Raw genomic sequence first — 7,016 nt, 5'->3', positions numbered from 1 at the left:
AAACAATTTCTAGAGTCCCACAAAGAAAGTGTGGGGTTAGCACAGACAGATTTCCAAGTCATTCCGTTCAGAGGACACTCACACGAGCTCTGCATCTGTGGAGGCAGCACAGGGCCTTCTTGGTCCGGTGTGTGAATGGCTGCGGCTCCATCCCTGGACGCGCACGCCCGCGCTTTCGCCGACGGCACTCCGGACCGCGCCTGGGGGCGGCAGAAGGCGACCTTGTTTGTCGCCGCTTTCTTTATCACATGACCAAATTCTTTGGCCATGTCATGTACATCCTGCAGAAGGTGACATTTCTCGCCATACTCTTCTTCAGTTCCGGACCTGTGATAGCACAATGAGGTATTAAAGCATCGCGAGTTGGAATTACGAGCAACACAGCAAGCATGAAATTAATCGCAACCGCCGCGGGTAGTGATCGTAAAAGCAAACGAAAAAAAAAACAGCTTAGATGTTACTTACTTTGCAAGGTTGGCCCTGTCGTTTCGCTCGAACTGTGCTAGCAGCAGGTCCACCCGGTCGCGTATAGCCCTTTTCGACACATTTTTCCCAGTTCCCTGGGAAATTAATGCGGCTACTTGATCCCATCTCCTGGGATCCTCAAATGGGTTTGTAGCGTAAACTTCTCTCAATATATTTATATCGTCCTCTATCGTAAAGCGGACGCGCACGTGGGCAGCTGCTGCTTTTTCCGATGCCATTCCGCCTCGTGTTCAAAGGAGCACTGTTTGTTTTGACAGAACAGGCACATGTTTATGCACGTGGATGGGCACGCTTTTATTCGTAGCGCCGCACCGGCTCAAAACTTAAGCAACTACTGAAGGTAAATGAAAGACTTATATTTATTGCTAATTCAAATCGTTATTTGTAATAAACTGTAAAGCTATTTATTAACAAAAGGTAATTGCCTCCTGCTGACGAACAACTGAGGCGGAAAACCCTGTTCGAATGTCCCGCCAAGTCATCTCCATGGCGACCAAACACTGCGTACTCGCTAAGCCTAGCAGCTTTGTTTGTTTGTTTGTTTATTGATACTGTTAACCCTTTGAAGGGTCATTACAGGAGTGGTAGGAAAAAAAGACAGCAAAAATACCAACAAATCTGTCATCAAGCGCATTGTACACGTAACAAGTCATTAAAGAGGACGAGAGAATTTACACAGTGCCCTATTACATTGTAGAAGAGAGCAACAAAAAACATAATCACGCACACTCACGAGCATCTACACAGTAAAACACTATATAAAGACACGAAACACAATACACGGACTTAACTCAGTCATGTTAGCACACCGCGCTCCCGGAATAAATAAAAGAGTCTAAATTAACCAAAAATGCACTGAGCGAAGAAGATTGAACTACGGAATCGGGAAGCATGTTCCATTCTTTTATTGCTCTGGGGAAGAAACTATATTTAAATGCATCGTTACGAGTTACTGGAGGCGGAATATACATGCTATGGCGATGTCTAGATGATTCAGATGACTCTGTAAACACGGGAGCAATCTGAAAATTTAGAGCACTTCATCGCTAAAATTTTGTGGTGCGGGCATCTTCAGACAAAGCGAAAGCTTCGTGCGCCTTTCGTTTGCCGTGAACTTAATACACAGAGTAGCGGCGACAACGAATCGGTGCTGTAGTGAGAGGCCCCGCTTCGACGGGCGCCGCCATGTTGCCTGAACGTAGAGCAGCGTTGGGGCGCACGCTATTTTGCCGAAATAGCGTTCTCCCCTAACGTTAACCCAAGACGCAGGGCGGGGCTTGCGTTCTGCGCATGCGCACTTCGACGCCCCAAACTTCTTGGGGCCCCCAAAGCTTGGGGCCCCCTATTCTAAAACTCTATTCTCTCGTGTTTGCTGAATGTGCCACGACTCGAGTAGAAGCCTCCTGCGTGGGTTAAGGCGGGGACACATGTGCGAAAAGTGCGTGCGATTCGCTGCGGCGCGTCGTTGCGACCGTCGTCGCAACGACCGAACGCAGCTCGTCGCATGCGTCCAACCCTGCTGGATGCCAACGACGAGCCGCATGCGGCAAACGCAACGACGGGAAGCGGGAGCCAATGCGAGCACGGAGAGCGGCAGCGTCATGATGACGTAGAGCGCGATGCTCAGGGCGCTCGGGGCCGAGCCATGCCGGGCCGGTCTGCCAGCTCTGATGCCGGCCGCCGGCGACTGAAAAACGCGCTAGTATTGTTTGTTGACGTTCTAGCAAGCCCAGGGATAGATGCATGTCAAAATTGCATCATTTCTGACGATCGTTGGCTGATACCGAGTTGCACGTAAGAAGCAAATTTCATCCCACAGCCGCTTCGGTGCTGCTGCTACTTGGTGTGGTTCGCCTGCCGTCTGCTAATCCGTTTCTGAAGGCGTCGTGGAAATCGAACATATCTTTTATTATGGGACGAGTTCGCATTGAAGCGATGCGAATAGTAGACCTTTTATTATAGCACAGGCGACTTGCGAAGCGTTGTCAGCTGCGGCTTCGACCCGAAATCAAGTAGGCCTAGCGACGACTAGGGCAGCCGGGACCAGCGCGCAGTTAGTCGCCCGGCGTTGCCGCAGGCGGTGTCGTTGCCGAAAGATCTTCTTTTGCACGGGTGTATTGTCGTTGCTCGAATCTAGGAAGCATCCTCTCTGGTACATGGCTGTTTTTACTTTCTTGTGCGAACGTGAAGTACTCCGAGCATGCCGGTTTACTTTATTGTGAGATCATGCTGTTGACAATAGAGCGATGTGTGGAGTAGGCCTTTTATTATAGCTCAGGCGACTTCCGAAGCGCCGGCCGCTGCGGCTTCGATACGAAAGAGGCTATAGGCCTAGCGACGACCACGGCAGCCAGGCAGTAGCAGAGCTCGTCGTCAGCAGCGCCCGCGAGCGGTGCCGTTGCCGAAAGCTCGCAACATAAGCAGGCATGCTTTGTCGCTGCTCGAACAAGGCAATCTTGTATTTTCTTGGGATATTTGTACACTATCACAAGTAGCGCTGAGGCACCGCTGCACGGCGGCGAAGTGTGACAGCGGTTGTGGGCGGAGCTTGGGTAGAGCGGCGCAGCGATGCTATCGCTCCGTGTGTCCCTGCTTGCAGTGGGATGGCAGTTCGCACGCGACGATCGGTGCGGCGCGTCGGCGAAGTTGTCGCACATGTGTTCCCTGCTTTAGCTTCCGTTTCCAATACAATGGTGCTGTCAAAGTCAATTGGGTGGTCGCACCCTTCGCAGTGTTCGGCCACGGCGCTGCGTTGACGATTCATTTGACGGACGTCCGCTTTGTGTTGGCTCGTCCTTTCCGCGAAGTTCTTCGTTTCCCCTATGTACGACGCCGGGCAGACGGAACCCGGAATTTTGTACACGACGCCCTGGGCCTTTTCTGTGGGCTGCCGGTTTTTTTTTTTTTTTTGGGGGGGGGGGGGTAGAAGGCAACCGGTAGTGCTGGTCGGTTTGTGCATTGCCAGCACCCGTTCTTTTCCGAGAATGCGAGCCAGCGTCTTGCTCACGCCTCTCACGTACGGGATGCAAACACGTTTTCGCTTCTAGCACGCGCCCGAGGAAATAATAGACAGGATTTTGTTTTGTCTTTCTTGTTTCCTGATAATGCGCCGGATGAATGAGCTTGGGTAGCCGTTCTTCTGGAGGTCAGAAATGACTCGGTTCTTCTCCTTCCTTTTTTCTTCACGTGAGGAACATATGGAGTCGGCTGGTTTGAACGACGATTGGGTTTCTTTCGAAGCGAAAGCTTCACTTCTGGTACTCGAGCTTCAATCGCGTGCCGTGTAAATTTCACCTTCAGCTGAGTTAGAGGTCAAACCATGAAAAAGAGAAAAGAAATTGAATCAATATCCACGACTGGGAGACGACCCCATAGAGGCGCGAACAGATGTTCTTTAAGGGTCACTCGGCCCTTAAAGGCTATCGCCGCAGCCTACACGCCTCCTCTTAAACTGCACCACACACTCGCGCTGTGCATTGGAGAGCGTCATCTTCATCAACTTCCATCTGCTCCGTCCTGCGGCACTGCGTGCTCACCGTCGTTTACTACCTAAGGTCAGAACTAACTACGGGAAACAATGCCTTCATTTTTCATCCGTATCATTTTGGAATTCTTTGAACATAGACATCAAAAAAACTAATACGCTTTCTTTATTCAAGGTCAAACTAAAGCTTTTCCTTCTTAATTTGTGATTTTTTTGTTATGTTATTGATTCTATGTATCGCGGCATCTGTGAGTGTTTTATTTTACATTATCGTGCATTACATTGTTTGTATTTAAATATTTCAGTAACTAATATTACACTATGTGCCTATATTTATTCTGTTTCGTCGCTAATTAATGTGTTGTGTATTTTATATTATGTTGCTTATTGAAATTTATTTTCATGGGAGGTCCCGCCCGCGGTCTTGTACCATGGGACCTCTCGCTGTATAGAATTGTAAATTTTATTGTATTACTCAATAAACTTTCAACTTCAACTTCAACTTCCCCGTATCACAAATCCGTGCTATCGCTCCGATTCGAACGTAGTAAACATTTTATCTAATTTTTTTTTCGAAATTACCTGCGTGAGCAGAGGCCACAAGAGTATTTCAATTCCATCCTGAGGTACAAATCACTCTCTTCTCTCCCGAATCGCAGGGCATTTTTGTTAAAGTTAAAAAAGCATTATTAATGTTTGCTTGTTGCTTGAACAACGGTGGGTTTTGGACGTATCGTGTATCAAGCAGCTCAACAAAAGTTTGAAAACTGAAAGTTACCATTGTCAAAACAAGAGTTTAGAATGTGGGAATCTTTTGCTTAAGTGCTTCAGTTTATATAATTACACATATTGCAGCCTTTCGTCAGGCTTTGGCACGACGAAATAAGAATGCAACAACAAATCGTGAGAATCTGCATACGACACATGATACAGGACAAGGACACTCAAAGAAGGAGGCACTTGAAGGTGGCGAGTCCTTTCATTCATTCATTCATTCATTCATTTCATTTATTTATTGATACTGTCAGCCTTTCTCAGGCTATTACAGGAGTGGAAAACCTAATAAATTCACATTCAAAACAAGGTACATTTCACAACTGCGATATCGACACAAAAACAAAGGAAAAATCAACAGTAGACAAGAATAACGCATGCAAGTGCTGAGGCAAAACTATTACATTGTTGTACTACGGTCCAGGTAAGATTTTAGGCATTCTAGAAAGGCGTCGAGGGAGTTAATATTTACAATGGACTCTGGCAGCATGTTCCATTCTTTAATAACACGAGGAAAAAAACTGTACTTAAAACAATCGTTATAAGAACGCGGCACAGGAATATACATGGAATGGCGATGTCTTGATGTTTCATTAGGGTGTATTGTAAAATATGGTGATGTGTTGATATTCAAGTGGCCATGGATTAAAAGTAAAGAAATTTCAGCCTATCTACCTTAGTGCGGTATTCTAAACTTTTAAGGTTTGCTAATTTACATAATTCGGTCGGTGAATCAGTTCGGCGATATTTATTGAAAATAAAACGGGAAGCAAGTTTCTGAACTTTCTCAATTTTTAATTTGTTAGACGCAGTGTAAGGATCCCAAACAATTTTACCATATTCAATTACAGGTTTTACAAGGGTGTTATAAGTGAGTGTTTTTACATCGGGAGCTGCGTTACGGATTTTGCGTCTTAGTGCCCAAATTGTTTTGCGTGCCTTAGAGCATATATTATTTATGTGAGTATTCCAGTAAAGGTCAGAAGTGAAGGTTAAGCCGAGATACTTATGCTGATGTACTCTATTAACTGGTTTACCTGCAATGGAGTAAGGGTATATCATTATATTTTTCTTTCTAGTAACAGACATAATTACGGATTTGTCAGAGTTAAGCACCATCTGCCACTTAGTGCACCAATGTTCTATTGCATGGAGATTAGCGTTCAGTTCTTCTTGATCAGTTGGGGTCCTAATCGTTTTGTATACGACACAGTCATCAGCGAAAAGTCTGATTGGGACTGTGATAGCTTTTGGGAGGTCATTTATGAAGACTAAAAATAAAAGGGGGCCCAAGACACTTCCCTGTGGAACACCTGAAACCACAGGGGAAGAAGACGATTGAAAACCTTCGAGGTGTACAAACTGTGCACGGGAGGTGAGGTAGGAAGAAAACCAGTGTGCTATTTTGGAGTTCCTGAAAATAGCATTAATCTTTAGCAGCAACTTTGGATGGGATACCTTATCGAATGCTTTTGAAAAGTCCAAGAATAATATGTCAGTTTGACCTCGGCTGTTTATTCCCTCGGAAAGATCGTGAACGGTTTCTATGAGCTGGGTAATTGTAGAAAGGCCTTTTCGGAACCCATGTTGAGAAGGATGAAGTATGTTATTATTTTCAAGATATTCCATAAGGTGTTTAAATACAATATGCTCAAGCAACTTAGAACATGTACAAAGAAAAGAAATTGGTCGGAAATTATTGACAAGCGATGTAGAGCCACTCTTATGGACCGGAATAACTTTGGCATATTTCCAAGCGGACGGGAAAGAACACGAGGTAATGGATATTTGAAAAATTTTTGTTAGGTATTTGGCAACCCACTAAGCAGGAATTCATTGGGGATTCCATCAGGGCCAGGGCTTTTCTTTACAGGCAATTGAAGCAGCAAGTTAAGCACTCCTTGCTCTGAGACTTCTAAGTCTTGGACTGGAGGGCAGCCAGGCGCGTCTGCTACTTCTGGTGACAAGCCGTCGTCAGAAGTGAAGACGGATGAAAAGAACGAGTTCAGGTTTTCAGCTCTTTCTGCATTAATTTTGTCTCCATTCTTTTTAGGCTTTGCAGGAATAACATAGCGCCAAAATTTAGTAGGTGCCTCTATTAAAAATTTTTTTAGTGTTACATTATAGAACTTGTCCTTAGCCACCTTGACAAGATGCTTGAGTTGCTTACTCATTTGGCTAATTGCACTGCTATCGCCAGGAACAGATTTAATCCTGTTTGCCCTCCGTTTTCTTTTTAATTTCCGTTTCATGTGTATGATTTCTCTTGTGA

This window comes from Amblyomma mixtum, chromosome 10 (genome assembly GCF_055824585.1).
Source record: "Amblyomma mixtum isolate Tamu chromosome 10, ASM5582458v1, whole genome shotgun sequence".
Lineage (NCBI taxonomy): Eukaryota > Metazoa > Arthropoda > Arachnida > Ixodida > Ixodidae > Amblyomma > Amblyomma mixtum.
The sequence above is the reverse complement of the archived record's forward strand: the minus strand, read 5'-3'. Positions refer to the sequence as shown.